This window comes from Protopterus annectens, chromosome 1.part0 (assembly GCF_019279795.1).
Source record: "Protopterus annectens isolate FY-2018-M chromosome 1.part0, PAN1.0, whole genome shotgun sequence".
Taxonomy (NCBI): domain Eukaryota; kingdom Metazoa; phylum Chordata; order Ceratodontiformes; family Protopteridae; genus Protopterus; species Protopterus annectens.
This window is the reverse complement of record NC_056725.1, coordinates 375088464-375108763: the sequence shown is the minus strand read 5'-3', so window position 1 is coordinate 375108763 and position 20300 is coordinate 375088464.

The window sequence follows — 20300 nt, the reverse complement described above, 5'->3', positions numbered from 1 at the left end:
CAGTGGTATCTTGGATTCGTGCTCGTACATGTTTGAGCAATAGTTTTGAGATAATATGTTAGGAAATCAGAAAGGGGTTCTGTCAAGGACCCAATACCTGATACAACTGGTCTTCCCAGGGGTTTATCCAGACTCTTGTATATCTTCGGTAAAATATATAAGATTTGTTTTTGTGGATCCTGCACCATAAGTTGGCACAACACAGGCACCTGTATTATACCTTCCTCTACTGCTAAGTTAAGAAATGAGTCTATCTCTTTCTTGAAGTCAGGTGTAGGGTCTAAGGGCATGTGCATATAGTGCTGAGGGTTGGACAATTGGCCATTTCCCTCTGCTAGATAATAATCTGTGTCCAATATAACCACCGCCCCACCCTTCTCCGCAGTTGTAATCACTATATTGGTACTATTTTTCATTTCAGTAAGAGCCTGTTGTTCCTGAACCATGAGATTATGGTGCAACAGAGTAGAATCACACAATCTGAAATGCAGATCTTTGAGAACTGCCTGTTGAAAGACATCAACATATTTATTCATAGGAGGCATAAAGGCTTATTTACCAAACCTGAATCCTGTAGATCTTTGAGAGGATTCACTAGAACCAAAAAAAATCTTTAGATTTAATCTACGGCAAAAATCCAGGGCATCATTCACAATTATATTCTCATCAATGACAAAACCAGGAACATAGTTAAGAACTTTATTAAGTAATTTCTTTCAGTTGTCATTTAACTGGACAGAAGAGATGTTATGTATGTTAAAATCAAGCTCTAATGTGTTAGCAAAGTTTGGAGAAGTCCCTCCATTGTATCTGTGTTTGTGTTTGTGCTTCCTCCCACGTCTATGCCTGCTGATTCTAAAGGGTGGTCACTGTTTCTGGATTTCTTTGGTGTGGGTGAAGCCTGTGTGTTGGGATAATCTATGTCTGTGGTCGATGACTCATCCCCCGAAGTACTACTTTATTTGTTATTACTGTTTTTCAGTCTTTGTAGGTAGGAAGGGATAGCTTGTTAACAAGATTTACTTTGATTCATATTTTGTTGTTTACCTTTAATTTCACTGTTGGTTGTTAGAAAGGGCTAGGTTTTAAACAGACAAGCTCTAGCCACCCCAAGGGGCCTAGACAGTTATAAATTTACACAGAAAAATCCTGAGCATATCTAAACAATCCTACCTTAGTTTGTGATTTATAGTGCGACTGAAACAATAGTGAGCAGAAGCTACCACCTACAATGCAAAGGAATTACAGCTTTTGTCTGACTTTCAGAACTTGTACGGTCAGAATAACTTTACTGTACTTACTTTAGTATTTAGTTGTATATTGCTTGTGTGATTTTTTTGTCATAGAAGTTGATTTAAGTTCTCTTTGAATTCTGTGGTTACTGATTTTGATTATTCTTCTCTTTTACAATATTTTATTCATTTGAAGCTGAATATGGATTCCTTAAATGAGTATGCAATTAATGATTTGCTAATGGAAAAATATCTTGTACAGAGTAAGAAATGCTATGCATATTTAAAGGTAACAGCTGATAAGACTAGTGATATAGGTTCCTCGTGTCAAAAGTTGGATGATTTTCTTACCATTGTTAGAAGTAAATCTAGACTTAATAATGATGACTGCACTTGTGCAATTGGCACAGCTTGGAGAATGGGTCTATATCAGCTTATCGAAAGCTGAGAAGAGCAAATGCTGTATGATTGAACCCTAAACATCGAAAAACCTAAATGTCAAAGACACGGAAAATCACTGGGCCATTTTCAAGGGGTCTATATCACATCATCGAAGTCACAAAACTTCGAATGTGATAACATTGAACCCAAAACTACGAAAGATGAAAACTCCGAAGACTGAGAACAGCGATTTTTTTCCCTGGGAAAAAAATTGCTGTTCCAGTACAAAATGTGAAACATACGAACACTACAAACTATTTCTAATGTGGGGGGCTTCGCCCCCACACCCCCCAGTGTGGGCGGCTATGCCCCCCACATACCCCTACTTAAATATACCAAATCTGAAATCGCACCACAATGGAGGAAATAACAAAGCCACAGAAATATCCCACCAAATTCTTTGCCTGGAAAAGAATTCAATGTTCCGCAGCTTCGATATTTTCAGTCTTCAGACTTTCAAGTTCAAGATTTTGGTGTTCGAACTTATCAGTGTTCAGGGTTGTGATATACACCCGTTTTTGAGAGTTTGCCATTTCCTCCACTGTGGTGCGATCTCTGACTTGGTATATTTAAGTTAGGGCGGGTGTGGGGGGTGAAGCCCCCCCACTTTAAGTCATGTTTTCATTTGTTTTTTTTTTGTTTGTTTGTTTTTTTTTTGAGGAACAGCGATTTTTTTTTCTTGGGAAAATAATCGCTGTTCCATGTCTTCGATATTTAGGTTGTTCAACATTTAGGGTTCGATCAAAGAGCAGCTCTTTTCAGCTTTCAATAAGCTGATATAGACCCTTGGAGAACTCTTGTTGCATATATTAATGACTGGACTGGTGAGATAAATAATGTTAGAAAAACAGCAAATACTACACATTTAGGAAATGATGCATCCATTGTCTGTAAAGATCATTCAACCCCTATAAAACAAAATGATGTCCCTGACAGCTTTGGAATTCTGGATCCAAGTATTCAGCAATCTGAGGATCCAGATTGTTTAGAAGGAAATAAAAAAAGAAAGGAAGAAGTTCACAACAAATAACAAGGAAGAAAAAGAAACGGATTAATGTTTGTAAAGTAAAGAGAATATGTACTAAAAAGGACACTGCTTTGTTATGTAACATGCATGTTACAGGGAATGGTAACATTTTTCTATCAGAAAACCTTCAGTCTACAGAAAAAAGCATAATTTTTCCAAAAGATAAGGTAGAAAAAAGAAGCAAGGGGCAGGTGAAAAGGAAGAAATCAAAACTGAACGTGGAAGGACTGAAGAACGTTACTGTAGGAAAAAAGAAGAGAAAGACAGATGTTGACTACATGGCTCAAGCTGTGGATGTACAATGCCAGCTGGATGAGAATTTAACATACAATGAAAACAGTGGGATTAATAAGACTAATGGTGATGAAGATCTATCTTTCGTAACAATTGATAGAGCAGATATTATTGTATTAGAAACTGAAGACTCTTCAGAGCTGGTTAGCAAAGATATTCTTGTAATTGTAGATTCAGTTATTAGAGGAACTGATACTTATATTTGCAGAGAAGATAATGAACATTGAATAGTGTTATGCTAGCCAGGAGCAAAAATAGAAGATGTGAGACAAGCCTTGGAATGCCTTAATGTAAGGAAGTACGGATCTGTTTTATTCATGTTGATACAAATGATCTGATCTGCAAGGATTCTCTGACTGTTAGTAGGGAACTGACAGCCCTCTTAAATAGTGTAGCTTGTACTGGTGTTAGGACATATTTTTCACAAATCACATGTAAAAAGGATAGTCAGGTCACCATTAATGAAAAGATTTTTGGAGTAAATACCTACATGGAAAAAAATGTCCAGTTTTAAAAAATAGAAATGTGTAGAGCATCCAAGCATAGTTTTGGGCACACGTGTTCAAACAGCATGGCATGAATTTGTCAAGGTCAGGGAAGAGAATTTTTTTGCAGCAGATATTTAGCAATATTTGGCAAACATGAGGCAGGATTTTTACCAGGTTGAAAATTTAACAATTCACAAATAGCAACATTTGCTGCATCTCTGATGGTTGTTAATGCTAAGACCATTAATAATAATGTTTTTTTTTTATTGGAAAATGTGCTATGTTCCAACAAGACTGATGTTGTTATTGTTTGTGAAACATGGTTAAAGAACAATGACTGTAAACCAGTTCTGTCAGGGTATAAATGTTTTTACTGTAAGAGACGTTCAAACAAAAAATCAGATGGAGGTGTTATGATAGGGATTAAAGAGAGTTATGAGACCTGTGATTATTACATGTTCAATTATAACATCAATACTATAGGCTATGCAACTGTGACAGTATAGACAACCCTGGAACATATAGCAATTGTTGGAGTGTATAGACCACCAAAGTCGCATGCAGATGACTTATTCATACATTTCTTGCATGAAACACAGCAGGGAAGAAAAATATTAGCTGGGGACATAAATTTACCAGAAACAGACTTGAAATATATTGATTCAAAAACATTAATAAGGAAATTATTCACAATGTATATTCAGGAAAACAATTGCTTCAGATTATAGAAAACCCTACCAGGGGACAGAACATACTAAACATTGTCTGTGTTCCTAAAGAAATTACTGTTACTTCAAGTCACATTTTACCACAATTGATGTGCAGTGATCATGGGGTTATAAAGGTTAACTTGTTGCTAGATAATTCTGCCAATCTGAAATCTAAACCAATGCAGTGAAGATTAATTACAGATTATCTGCAAACAAAACAGTCAGTATGTAAAATCAACTGGAGTGAGGTGTTCAGTGGAAAAACTATAGATGGAATGTGAAAAGTTTTGAAAGAGAAATTGTTTGAGTGCAAAAAATAAAAAAAAATGTGTAACATCAGGATCTAGGCATACAACAGCAGGGGACATATTAAATGGAAGAGAGGTCGAACTAAAACTTTGAAAAATGAAGTAAACAACCTGGACAAACTGGTTAAGCATAGTGTGAGCAAGATCAAGAAAAAATTGAAGACAATTTATATAAAGATATTGAGCATAATAGGAAACCTTTTTATAGACACATAAGGTGTGGAAGGAGTAAAGTCATACAAATTGATAAACTGTATGCAGATTCTAAAATTATTCTCAGACGCAACAGATTATAGATATATTTACATAATGTTATGTACATCAGTTTGGCACCAGAAAAGGGTTGATAAGTTGTCCTAGTAACATCCAGGTAACCTCAAATACTGGAATCAGATTGTATTGAAAATTAACTGTGCAAACTGGATCCAAACAAAGCACAGGGAGGAGACAGAATTAGCAACAATGACCTGAGAACTTGCGGTAACATTATATCTATTATTGCCTAGATTATATAAATATGGGGAGATTCCTCAAGACTGGAGACATGGGCTTGTTAAACCTGTCTTTAAGGGAAAGGGGAATAGGACAAACCCAGAGTCATATGGACCCTTAAGTCTACTTTCATGTTGTGGAAAAATAATGGAGAAGGTATATTGGATAAGTTATTGTCAGAATTGGATAGGGTGGGACTTGAAACCATATATCAGCATGCATATGTTGAAAATAGATCTATTACCACCTGTAATATGATGTTCTATAACAGTATAATAACAGCTATGAATGAAAACATGTGCTGTGATGTAATTTATATAGATTTAACTTCAGCATTTGAGAGGGTCATACACAAAACATTGATCAATAAATTAGAACAGCTAGGTAATGCTGTACTCTTCATAAGATGGATAGCTCTATGGTTTACAAATAGGACATGGCAAGTATCATACAGAAACTGGACATGTAAAATCCTTGGTTATAGTCAGGGTGTCCCACAAGGCTCTGTCCTAGGCTCTTACTTGTTTATATTGTATCTTTCAGACCTAACGTTTTCATCTTGAGGTGTTCTACAGTCTATATGAAGTCTGTATCAGACCTGAAATTGGGTAAACTGATTACGTGTGTTACAAATAAGGCATGTCTGCAAAATAACTTGACTAAATTGGCCATTTGGGCACAGGAGAAAAAATATACTGATAAATACATCAAAAATTAAGCATATGCGATTTGAGAGACATAAACTGAAAGGTGAATATTTAATACAGCACACAGTGATTGAAACTGTAGACTCATTTAAGGAACTCGGTATAGGGGTAGATCCAGCTATGAGTTTTTCTAATCATATCAAGATTTGGTTAATGATACTTATAGTATTATAGGTTGTATAAAAAGATTTATAAAGTCTATGAAATCAAAAATTATGAAGTCTTTGTTTATTAGTTACATTGGATCCAAGCTTGAGTATGGAATGACAATATGGAAACCCTATAAGAAAACAAGCATGAGCAAACTGGAAAGAGTACAGCAGAAATATACCAAGGGTATTCATGGATATGGAAATTTAACTTATAATGAAAGACTAAAATATCTGAACTTGTATGGTGTCTCTTACAGATATCTAAGAGGAGATCTTATTCAGGTATACAGGGCATTTAGAGACAACTACCTCTGGGAATGCTTGGGGTTATCAAAAAATGCTGGGGAATCATCAGACAACCTATGTAGAAGATTATACAGGAATGAGAAGTGTACTAATTGGTTCTCTAACAGAATAGATTATGCATGGAACAGACTACCAAATTACATTAAAGCAAGTCCTGGTTTAGATATTTTTACGAACTGTCTAGACACTTATTATGGGAACAAGTGTTTTGGTATATTGGCAAGCTAGAAGGGCATTAATGCCAGTGCTTGAAATATTTGCATTTATGTATGTATATGAAGAATAAATCAAAAAAATCTGTCTAGTTTACAAGTTCAAAATTCTATTTGTGATTTTTGTTAGTACAGTTACTAAGATCAGATGGCTGCATTCACTTATAAAGAAAAAATAATGTATTATTTTTATCAAATAGTGTTATTGACTTAACATCTCTAAAATAACAAATTGTAAATATAAACTGTATCTTTCTCTTTACCAAAAGATCTATTAACTTTGGTAAATGAATGTTATCACCCTTCAATTTATTAATATTAAAAAACGTAACATTTTGTGACAAATAGTTATTTACATTTACACTATTAATAATTCTGCATTCCATAGACTTTGGAACACATGAAGACAGTGATAAATTAAACCACAGAATTAGCGTTAACAAATTATTTTTGAACTTTATAAATAAAGTTAAATAATTCTTATATAGACCACAGCAACAAAAACAACAAAAATCAGGACAAAACCGCACTGTTGTAGAGCGAAGAACACTGCTTTATTTGTGACTAATTGCTTTCACCTGTCACTCTTAGGCTTCATCAGTCACAGAAAATACACATCACTTCCTATTTATATAAAAAAAACTCTCATGACATCACACTTACAAAATTAAAAACTACTTCATTCATTAAAAATAGATATGCAGTTCAATTTAAAATATCTACCAATAAATAAGTAAATGAATATTTTAACTTCAAAAAAAATATACAAACGTGAACATGTAACAGATGCTAAATACAGTACATAGTCATTAAGACAACCCTTATGCAAGTTTATATATCCATAGATCTCCATTTTAAAAGAGGGGCAATTGATATATTATCATTAATACCTGGGAGAGTTTTGGCGTTTAATCTTAATTGCCACTTTGTTTCCCTTAATTCCAAAACAACGTTGGTGTTCCCACTACTGTTGTTTTTCTCAACTTTGTCAATGACAAAAAACAGAAATCTCTTAAAGTTGTGGCATACAGTGGAATGGTGACAAACTGCACTACTAACTTTCCTGTTCTTAATATCTCTTACATGTCCGGCAATTGTATCCCTCAGTTTGCATATAGTTTTTCCAACGTAGAATGCCGGGCATGTAATACAGGTTGCTATGTACACAACATTCACCATTGTACAAGTTCCCCACCCAGGACACTCCAAGGTGCGGGGGTAACCATCCACCGCCACGTAAAGTCCATCATTAATAAATTTACAGTAGTTGCAAGAACCACACTTGTACATTCTAGAACTATGCCAATTATATTGTCCCATCCCTTTCAGTTCTCAGGTTTCCTTAATCTTCCTGCCTCTACTGTAAACCACTTTGGGTTTGTCTCCCAACCTTTGTTTGAGCTCCATGTCAAACGTTTTGTCCCAAACTGTGTTTAAAATGTTTACAAATTGAGGACAATCATGATTATACTTCAACACCACCTCATTATTACCTAAAACTAGGAATCTTCATACAACTGGTCACACCAGTCTCAGACCATAAAACTGGACAGTAAACCGTAGATCTTTTCTTCCAGATCTCTTTCTTGGCTTTGAGCAACATCCTGAGTGGGTAACCTTTGTTCTTAAACATCCCTATAAGTGTGTACATTTCTTTGCTAAAATCATCATCATTACTAATCAAACTAGATAGCCTACACATCTGGCCCTTCACAACTCCATGTTTCTGGTGTGGAGGATGGCAACTCTCGTAATGTAGCAGGCCATTTGAATAGCTCAGTTTCCTAAAAATGGTAGAAACCAACTCTTCTCTTTTCTTGAGGAGTATGTCCAAATAATCAATCTCTTCTCTACTATATCTGTACGTGAAAGACAAAAAGTCAGTGCTACTGTTCAAAAAAGATACAAAGTCCTCAATTTCTGTCTCAGACCCAATCCACAAGACCAGAATATCATCCAAAAATCTTAGATATTTGTTATCTTTAGGCATAAACCTGGATCTAAACACTACTTCCTTCTCCCATTCAAGCAAGACCACATTTGCAAAAACTGGGGCACATTTTGCGCCCATTGCAACCCCTGTGGTCTGGTGGTAATATTCACCTTCAAAAAATAGGAAATTACTATTCAGTACAATTTCCATCAGTCTTTTTAAAAAAATTAACCTTCACTTTAGAAAGAATGTCTGATCCAAAAAGACTTACCTCAAAGGCTTTAATCCCTTCATCGTGTGGGGTAACAGAAAACAAATTGACCACATCTATGGCCAAAAAAAATCACATTATCAACTGATGTGATACCTCATCGCATTTCTAAACAATGCCATGAATCTCTCATGATGTGGTCTGTCTTTGAACCCCTGGCCGATACAATCAGTCTAAATGGTGGGTCATGTACACACTTGTGAATCTTGGGTATACCAAAGATCACATATATATAGATATTGAGTTTTTTTGGTTAAAGACTCTATACATTTTTAAAAATATTACTTGATACATTTGCTTAAGCAAAAAGGGTACATTTGTATCTGTTTGTTGCTACATCTAAAATAATTATCAAAATCTGTAAAAATATATGATATCTGTATTGTTGCTGGAGTAGCTGAATTTATATGTAGATATAGTAATAATTGCTTTTCAAGGAATTCTGGGATAATCACCTGTCCAAAGTACATAATAAATAAATGCATTAGATTACAATAATGTACACTTATTTAACCGTCATCTATATGAAGGGAAAATCACATTCTGTATAAAAATCCAGCAAGACAAAATTTTAATCTTGAAAAAGTTCATTTTTCCTGTAAAAGAAATATTAAGATTATACAAGAAACTACATAATGGTTTTATTGTAGAATATGTGTCCTTTAACTGAAGATAAAATATGTTCTTCTTGAATTGAGTAGCTCTATCCTAAAAAAATAAATAATTTGAAACTTTTAGGATTTCTAACACTCTTACTTATTTATGAGTAAACATTATGTGCATTTCTTCATTTATTAAACAGTCTGAGAACAGTTTTATCTGTCTAAATTTGAACCCCCCCTACCATTCCCCACAACTGCCTAGTTCTGAAAGAACTAAATTGGCTTGAACTCATACAGCACATATGCCTAGTACAGCTGTCTTCTGCACATAAAATGATATATACACCTGATAGCTGCCCAGCCCTGAAATCTGTCCTAAAATCTTATATACCTACAAGAGCCCTCCACTTTGGAAACAAATAACTCCTAACTGTCTACATTCCAAACAAAAGAGCTGGACAGTGCCTATACTTTCATGACACAGCCAAGCTCTGGAACTCTCTGCCAGCAGACATTACTATCACTGAGAGCTTTAACAACTTCAAACACACCCTATGAAAACATTTTCTATGTCATCAGACCTGCCCCTGCTCTTTCCCTCACAGGTGAACTCCATTCACTCTCTAGGGGATTTCCTTTCTACTTCCTTCCTAAAACAGGAATTTTATCTAATAACCACTAGCATATTGGACTAACAGACTTCCCATATTTCTACACCCCTAACTTTACCATCCTTCTAAGCACCTACTTGTATCTGATATTCTGATCCTCACTCTTTACCTTACTCCTACCTGATATATATATAAAAATGAGTTTTCAACCTACCACTTTAATTTAGTACATGTTTTATTATTGTATCTACCTCTCTGGACTTATTTTGCATTTATTATTGTATTTACCTCTCTGTACTTATTTAGTATTCAATTATTATTAATGTGTGTTTAATACCTGTTTTTTATCTTTTTCATGTAAATTGCCTTAACTTTCATGTATCATTTGGAGCTTTTCTCCCCAGGGTTCCACTGAAAATGGGTTCCTGACCCAGTAGGACTTTCCCAGAAAACAAATGTTAAATAAATAAATTAATTAATTAATATGCAGTGAAAACTTAAGTGACATCAACATAAGTACTAAGGCATCTGCATAAGCTAAAAGCATATTATTTGGAATGTTAAAAAAGATGATAGAATTATCCTCTACTATTGAATTAATTACAGGATTAATGGGCAACCTTGTCTAACTCCATTTGTTTGCTTAAATAAAGAAGAATCTGAACCACTAGTCAGTCATAAGAAAATATTTGGTTTAAAAAAGTGGCAAACTCAGATTGTTTAAATAGAATGGAGTTCCAATATAGTCTATAATATAAAATAAATAATCCTCGTTGATAGAATTAAATTCTTTACAGGCATCTAAAAATCATAACACAGCCTCTGTTTCAGAAAATGTTTTTATTGTTCTTGAATTAAAGAAATAGTGCTTGTAAGAATCACATTGGTATAATAAAATCCCCAAAATGGCTTAGTATAAAGAACACAAAACCAAAAGAACAATTCTATAAGTGCCAGCTCTTTAGAGAAGTTACAGATGCAGTCAAATTCTATTTCGCACTTTCGTTCTTTTTTAATAATTCACACAAGAAATTCATCAGAATCTAACAAACAACTCAAACGTACTGTTTAAAACTGGTGCCAAAACAGTCATATGGTATGCAAACAATCAATCATTGCGTGTCCTTAGGTAATAGTAGATTAAAAAAGTGCCTGAACCAAAATACATTGTGTCAGATTTAAGGCAGAATAGATACTATTTAAAACTTTTGTACTGACAAGAAACACTTAATGTTAATATGATCATTGAGTCTAGGGTATTTGCCAGCTCTTAACCTGAGTGCTGAGAATTTTGCTGGCATATCCGGTTAAGAGCTGCTTAGTCACATTAGTATAGTCATACAACTGTCCAGAATAAATCAAATTTGATACATAGATAAAATACCCAAAATATTCTGAAGGAGAACTTGTTGAATATATATATTTATGCTATCTTATAGTCAGTATTTAACATGGCAACTGGTCTATAATTTGAAATTATAGAATGGTTCTTTACCTGGCTTTGAAATTGATATAAGCTTTGCTATAGAAAAATATAGTTCTACCAAATAGGGGGAATAACTAAAAAATCTGAGTAGTTTTAAAAGATATAGAATTATAGAATTTGCAAAGATCTTTTAAAATTCTGTACGTAAATAGTCAGGAAATAGAACCTTCTTCTCAGGAAGGAAAAGTATAATTTCCTCAACAGAATCTAAAGAATGGAGGACAATAATACCAAATCCTGACAGTTTTCTTCATTGTTTGAGTAATAAAATCTCCCATGGATTGATTATTATAATCTGCTGATGACTTAAAAATATTTTGGTAATATATTTCAAATTCTGTCCTGGTACAACAACCATTTTAAGACCTATAATTTAATGATCACTTCCACTGTAAAGATTAATTTATGCTGAACAGTTTGCTATTAATATTTCTTTAGTAACCATTATGGCCTTACATATATGGACATTTGAAATATGAGGACATAACTTCATTTCGTCAAAAATCTTAAGATGCCATCCTTTGAAGTTAGAGAACACACTTCCAGAGATCTGTTAGAGTGAAAGCGTTAAATTCAAAAGACTAAACTTCATGCATGTTACCTTATCTCCAGCACTTTAACTAAACTATAGAATTGTCTTCTTTTCATAATACTTTCTTAACTCCTGAGCAATGCATGTCTCTTTTTTTAAGTTGGCTTAATTACTTGCGGGTGGTGTATTGCTATATTCATCTAAATCTTTTTCCCCCATTATGTATTCCCCAATATTATATTGTAATTAAATTCTTTTGAGCCAATATCACCATTCCATCCATTTTTTATAGGCAAACCTTAACCCTACATGATATTGCCAATCCCTGGTTAAATAACATAACTCATATTTCTCATATATGCTTTTTCTAAGCTTATATAACAGAAGACTGCCCTGCTCACATGTTTTAATATTCTCCAAGCTTATTACTAAAGCCTTATGATCAGAAAAGTACAACCGTGTAAGTAAACTTACAATAACTGTAGATGTTTATCTATATGGGTCACATCCTGCCAAGGATATAAAAGCTGTCCAGTTTCCAAAGCTTCAGCGCACCTGTCATACACCCAAACTATCAAGCAACTTCACCTGAGCTGACATAAAGACATGTTTGGGAGCAAAGCCCTTCAGAGCTTTCCTGCCAAAAGAGAAAGGGAGGGTGAGCCCTGAAACAGGAACAACAAAATATGAATGTCCACACTCTGGTATAAATAACACAGTAGAAGATAAAGGGAATGGAGGGAGGGAGGGAACAGCCACTGCAGCAGTGATCATTCAAACATCTACAGTTATAGTAAATTTGCTTACACAACTTTGCTATGTTCATCAAATCAATCACTGCTGCTGTAGCATTAGCTATTTGGGTAGATTGCCTTAGCTTACTATAACTGGAAGGTGGAAGGGAAAGAGTCCAAGAGTTCTTGGAGAGTGATCTAAGCAAAACATAATCTAGACCTAGAGAAGGAATCAAGATTGTAATGTTTTGTAAACATATGCACAGAGGACCAAGCTGCTGCTTCTAGAAGGCTTCTAGAATCCAATCCTTTCCAGAAAGCCATGGAAGAAGCCATGGCCCTGGTTGAGTGGGCTTCACTCTGCTTGGAATAATTTTGTTATTGAGTATAACAAAAGATAATAGCCTTAGACAACCATTTGGAAAAGTCTGTTTTAACAAAGGTTGTCCCCTCCTTTTACCTTCATAAGAAATGCACAATTGATTCTAAGATCTGAACAATTTAGTTCTGTCGAGATAGTGCCTGAGTTGTCTGTAAACATTCAAGTTATGGAGTATCCTTTCTCCCTCATTTTTAGGTTCAGGAAAGAAGATTGGGAGTTGGATAGTTTGACTTAAAGTAAACTTGGATACCACTTTAGGCATAAAATAAGGAATAGTTCTCAAAGAAACCCTGTCTCTGTGGACAATTAGATAAGGCTGACTCACCATAAGGGCTTGCATATCAGATACTCTTCTTTCAGGGGTCATAGCAAGTCAGTAAAACAGCTTTCCATGTTAAAAACCTTAAGTCAGCCAGATGAGCTGGTTCAAATGGAGCAAATATTAGCTTCTCTAGCACAATTAAGATCCCAAGGTGGGGCTACCAGTTTTCTTGGCATTGTCTTATGCAAAACCCCTTCTAAAAACATTTTAACATATAAATGCATTGAAAGAGGAGGATCCATGGACCGACATGCTGAAATGGCCAATAAGCGAACCTTGACAGAGGAGTAGACAGGTCATAGGATAGTAACTCACACAAATACTGTAAAAACAGTGAAGAACTAGTACTAAATGGGTGCTGGTTATTTTTTTGGCACCAACTAAAAAACCCTTTCAATTTATTAAGATATAATTTTTCTAGTAACAGGCATTTTTGCCTCCATTAGTACATACTGCACATTCTCAGTAAACAGGTGCCAAAGGGGAATCACGAACCAAGCATCCATGTAGTAAGTTGAAGTTGACTGGGATCGGGATGTATCAGACACCCCTGATTTTGTGTGAACAAATCTATTCTGTGAAGAAGCATGTAGTAATTGCCCCTGGCCATTTTCAAAAGAAGGGAGAATCATTGCTGCCTGGGTCATAAGGGAGTCACCACAATGATCTTGGGGGAATTCCTTCTGTAACTTCAGAAGTATTCTGAATATTAGTGGAAAGGGTGGAAAAGCATACAGGAACATTCCTGTTCAAGGAAAAGAAAATAAATCTGTCTTCCACACCTCCTTGCATGGAGTCCTGGAGTAGAATCTTGCCAATTGATTGTTCAGAGAGAGGCAAGTGAGTCTACTTGAGGAACTCCTCACAGATGGATCAAATTTTGGAAGTCCCCCCCAATCTAGTTTCCATTCGCAAGTGTCTGCTGTTGTCTTATTCAGCTTGCAAGCCACACAGTTTTGCAATCATGGAATGCAGGATGCCTGAAGAATGGCATTGTGCTGTGAAGCTATTTGCTTGTTGATGTACCACATGACTGTGTTATTGTCTGTAATAACTTGAAGAGGTCCTGTGGACCCAAGAGAGTTGAGTGCCTTGATCAGTGCATGCATTTGTTTTATATTTATGCACATGCATCTGTCCTTGGTGTCCCATACACCTTGACTTTAATTCTTCCTGAAACTACTCCTCAGGCAAAGTCTGTGGAGACTGTGGTGACTGAATGCTTTGAAGCAGAAAGGGAGAAGGAGAGGCCTGGGTTTAGGAATGTTGCTGTCTTCACCAATTGAGTTCTCTTCTGACAAACACCAGCACTGAGATTTGAAAAGACAAATAATATTGGTGCTGGGACCAAAGAGACTTCAGATACCATTATATCTTTCTGATTTGGCTCTTGACAAGGGTATCATGGTAGGGAATCATAGATGCTATGAGACCCAGAATCCTGACGTGTTCCCTAACAGTAAAAGAAGTCTGAGTGGAAAACCTTAGCAATAGATCTAGATATAGATCTATTTTCTTTTTCCTGTGATGGAAAAGCTCTTTGAATTGAGCTGTCTAGTCGATACCCCAGGAACACAATATTGTGTGAAGGAGTCAAAAAAGACTTCTTAATGTTCTCTTAGAATCCCAGCTTGTATAGGAGATATCTCACTGAACTGAGTGATTTCTGACACTTTGAAAATGACTCTGGAAAGATAAGCAATAGTCTAAATATGGAAAAAAGTGCATACCCTGTAGCTCACAATGGGCTATAACTGGAGCTAGACAGTTTGTGAACACTTTTCATGCAGTGGATAGTCCAGAGGGTAAGACAGAAAACTGATAATGTGATCTAGACACACAAGACCTTGAGAAACACCTAAAGTCTGAATGAACAGGGATGTAGTGATAAGCATATTTTAAATCTAGAATTACCAGGAATCTTAACTGAGGAAGAAGAGATAGGCTGTGAAGGGGCAGCATTTTGAACTTGGGCACTAGCACAAAAAGGGTTTAGGAAAGTAATATTCAAAACTGGTATCCAAGCATTTTCTTTCTTTGGCACTAAAAATCATCGTTGAATAAAAACCTTTCTCAACCTGGGAAGGAGAAACTTGTAATATCACTTCCTGGGACAACATATGTTAAAGACTACGGGGATATAAAGGTGTCTGGTCTGGTAAATGAGGAACTATCCTGTGGCAAGGAGGAATTTCCTCTCACTGTCATCTCTAACCTTGATGAATGATCCCATTTATCTGAAACTACCTGTTGCCAAAGAGGAAAAGTGAAGATTCGGACTTTGGGGGCTACCAGGGTTGGAGAGGTTACAAGGTCCCTTAAATAGTCATTCTAACTTGTTGGACTGTCCTTGTTTTTTTTGGGGGGGTCCTAAATTCTGTTTAGAACCACCTTGCCATTTCTTCTTAAATGTTCATTTACCTCCATTTTGTTGACAGTGTTTTTTGCGGGGTTCCTGAATTCTTTTTGCAACCACCTTGCTATTTTGGGTCTATATTAGTTCACCAAAATTTATTTTCAGCGAACAATATTCATCAACCCCTATTCAGCGAAATCACTTCCACAATCTGCTGAATATTTCAAAGGCAAAGACGTAGTTGGCTAACTACACAACTTTGCCCTTTTCTCCACTGTAGTGTGATTTTGGAGTTGGTATATATCGTTGGGGGATGGGGGCAAAGCCCTCCACTTGGGTGGGTTCAATTTAGCTAGATGTGGGTCTGTTGTGCTGCAGGGCAAATATTCCTTGCTCTTGGATTATTCAGTGGATTGTGGAAGTGATTTTCCCTGAGTAGGGTTCGATGAATACATATTTGCTGAAAATAAATTTCGGTGAACTAATATAGACCCGCTATTTCTTCTAAATGTTTGTATACTCCCATTTTGTTGAGAATGTTTATGTTGCTTGTTTTGCCAGAAATGGATGAGGGGTTTGAAAATCCCTTTGGAAATTTGGAAAAGAAGTCCGGACTCGAGAAATCTTACATATTCCCTGTATCAACTTAGCCTTTTCATTTTGATAACCTCTGCAGTAGGGGAACCAAAAACTAAATCTCTATCCAAAGGAGAATTTAAAATCTCATTTTTCACATCATCTGAGAGGTTCTGAGAATGCAGCCAGGCAAACCTCCTCAAAGCAATCACAGTGGCCATAGCCCTGGAAGAAGTATCAGCTTAGTCATACACACTCTGTACACAATGAACTGTGACTTGAAAAATGCAGTACTCTATTATTTAAAGTAGATTTTTTCTGCACAAGAAGAGACTGCAGACAAAACATTCCTCATACCTTTACAGTTCATCTGAATAAACCTTAACATATGAGCCTGACAATTCAAAATTCTGAAAATCAAAGTTACAGAAGCATGCAGTCTTTTCCCATACTTATCAATAATCTTTCCATTCTTATCAGAAAGAATAGCATTGGAATTAACTAACTGCTTAGCAGCAATAGGATTAACTAAGGCTATAACTGCTGGGTCAGGTTTGGAATATTCTATAATGACTAAAAAGACTGAGAAATGTTATACAGTGTATTTGCCTTTTTAGGGCCAGCAGGCTGACTATCAGGGAAATTACTGGCAGTGAAGCATGCATCCTCCAAGCTGACAGAACTGGAGGAAGGTGAACATTCTAGAAATTCCTTCTGTAACAGCTCATACTATTCTTTGAGGGGCTGAGAACCTGCAGTGTTCTCCTACTGAAAACATTGTCAGATTCTTTAAATATTCTCAAAGAAAGAGCTTGTGCTGTGCTGATGAGTTCATAACAAGGCTGAAATATACATATCCACAGCTAATGGAGTTTGGCTTTATTGGCCTGAAGTTGTCCATTAAAAGAACAAAAAAAAGTCATGGACATTCAGAATCGCCATATAGCGGAAAGACCTGATGTTCATAAGGGTCATTTGCATATATCCCATGTACCTCTGATGCAAGAGGTTTGAGAGGTCAATCAGAGGAAGTTCTAGCTTGGCTGGATCTTTCATTTAGTTTTTACTGATTGTCTTAGAAAATGTGAGAAGGAGCAGGTACATGTTTAGTTATTTGCTTCTTTTTGATGGGAAAAATGAGGACAACAGTGTTATTAATTTCAGCAGCAGCTTCCCAAGGGATGTGCACAACAGTTTTCCCTGTTCACTCTCCCATGACTAACAAGATTGGCTCTCTCATGCCCACTGAGGGGACCCCAACATCTGCAGAGGACATGGCTAACCCTTGGTCCATAGTGGCTGCAGGTGCTACTCTGGATCCCTCAGGTGTAGCACCTCACTATCCTAGTGGCTATATAGGTTGAGTCATGACCTACAGTGTAGTAAGCCTCAGGTTCGAGTCCTGGGTAGTAATGGTTTAGGGGAGGAAGGCTAGCATAATGGTTAAGGAATTTACCTTACATACACAAGGTGCAGGGTTTGATTTTCTCATGGGGTAATTGGCTAGGCTTAAAATGGTCACAAGGGCAGTTAGCCTAGTACTAACTTATGAACTTATGAGCCTACAGCCACAGTGTCTCTAGGTGTTACACTAGAGGGATGTGGAATAAAAGATGAGTGGCCTGAGAACCAAGCTATGGTTACAGCAGAGTCATTCACCTCTAGCCAAGGCAAATTGCTAGCCTGCTGTGGTGGCAAAGGCTGTATGCTTAACTTTGTTTTTTTGTGACTAGAAGAGGGACCATCCATGGGACCGGTAGTTTTTTCCATGGTCAAGCTAAAAATGATGCCTCTTTCCCAGGGAAAATAATCAGCAAAAGCCAGCAAAAATCTAAAGTCTTTAATAGTCACTTATTCACACAAAATCATAGTAAAAAGCACTTTAAAACACTTTGTCATCCCCATAAAGTAAAATAAACACAATTTCTCAACCAAAAATATTTTTCAATTACTTTAAACAACTTTTACACTGACAGTTTTTTAATACACAAGCACCTACTTTAAACATAACTTTCCTAAACAGGAATTACAATAAAACAACATATTTTTAATGTAGAAGGTTTTGCCCAAAAGAGGACTTGTCTGCCCAGCGAAGGAACAGCACAAGCCAACATTTGATCCTCTAGAGCTTGCAGTGGAGTGCATTCTTGAGTGGTAGAAAAGCTCTTAAAGGCTCAGCATCCAAACGTATCTCTTTAGTTAGCTCAGCTGGCTGATGGTCCAGGTACATGAAAGATGCACTTTGGAAGCTGGCCAGCTGTTCTATTCTTGGCAAAATTTAATCCATACAGCTAAGGCTACTGATTAATATGATGAACAGACATATTTATTACTATTCTCCATTTTTTGTTCAAATAACTCACTTTTTTAGTAAAACTATACTGTATTTTTGGTATTCAGCTGCTACACTGGATCCCTCAGGTGTTTAAAAAAAAATCTAAGCAATGCTGAGCACTTTCAAATACTTCCCTAGTATCAAGGAATATATAAACATTACACACAAATTGCTTATCCCACTTTGCAATTCCCTTTCTGCAATCACTAGAAATCCAGTTGTTAACCTTTGTCATGTCTTGTGCCTTCCTCAGTCTTTATTCTCTTTATTTTTTAGTTTAGTTATTTCTTTATCCATTTTTCCTTCCAATGTAGCATACGAATTTGATAACAAAACAAAGGTCTCAGGATGACCCCCCCACCCCCACCCCCAGCATTTTGTCTGTGTAGTGCCAACCTAAGACATTTGCAGATGACTCGCCTTCTACTCTGGGAATGTTATTACTTTCTTTTTCATTGTCTTCATCATTGTTCTGCTACTTACTTTTTGGACAATCTATTCAAAAATGATCTTTCCCCATTCCTAGTGCACTATAGCTCTCAGGGAATCATATTTTATGTTCCTTAATTCCAAAAGGTATTTCTTGCCTTTGGCTCTGAGGGGGGAAACAACTTGGGGATTGCTGAGGGTAACAACTGAACAGCTCCAGTATTTTCCCTACAGTTGTACAACTGTGGTGTTACTATATAAATAACAGTATGTGGGGGTCTAAAACCACCTATATATGAGTTGGGACTGGGAATGCCCCCTCGCAGAAATGCTTATTTTCAATACCTGGCTCAAAGGGATGGAGTCCAGACTACTACCCAGGTAACTAGGGCGATGTCATCTCGATGATGTGGGATTCGATGACGTGGCAATTCGATACTTTGAAGTAGCCCCATAAATATATATATATATATATATATATATATATATATATATATATATATATATATATATAGATAGATAGTGGTTCTACTTCATAATATCGACATACCATATTATCGAAACTAGTTTTGTCGACAACATAACATTGAAAGCTGATTTAGTAAAATTCCTGGAACAGAGAAAACAGCCACCATAGAGAACTTTGCCCTTTTCCCCACATTAGTGTGATCTCAGAGTTGGTATATTTGGTTGGGGGGGGGGTGTTTTTTGTGCTTTGTTTTGCTGGTTTTCAGTGATGGTCAAGTGGTTACATTCCCGGAAGCTGTTTTTGCTATTCCAGGAGTTCGACTACGTGAGCTTTTGATGTTATGTTGTTGACAAAATGTGTTTCGATATATATATATTTATATGTGTGTGTGTTTGTGTGTGTGTGTGTGTGTGTGTGTGTACATATATATATATATATATATATATATATATATATATATATATATATATATATATATATGTGTGTGTGTGTGTGTGTGTATAGAGAGAGAGAGATACATAAATATATAATTTGTGGCAGAGGTGTAGATGGGTTCCAAGGAGAACATTTTATGTTGGAGCGTTGGTTTAGAGGAAGGTTGTAGGGTAGTATAGGTTGAGAAATTTAGCAGAGTAGCTACTAAACTGATAAAGTCTGTACTGAATTTGGAGGCTAATTCATTTGAATGAGTTATATGAGAGACAGCAAAGGGGCTAGGTTGGGTGACTTGGCCATGATTTATTAGCAGATTGACTAAGATGAGAGGAGTTTTACGTTGTTTTTATTTAAGGTTTGGAGACTAGGGCAACATTATTTTTTTGTCAGTTGTAATCCTCTGCTTAGTAGTATTTTAGAGGTATTTATGCATTTGTAGGTAAGACTCTGTCTTATTT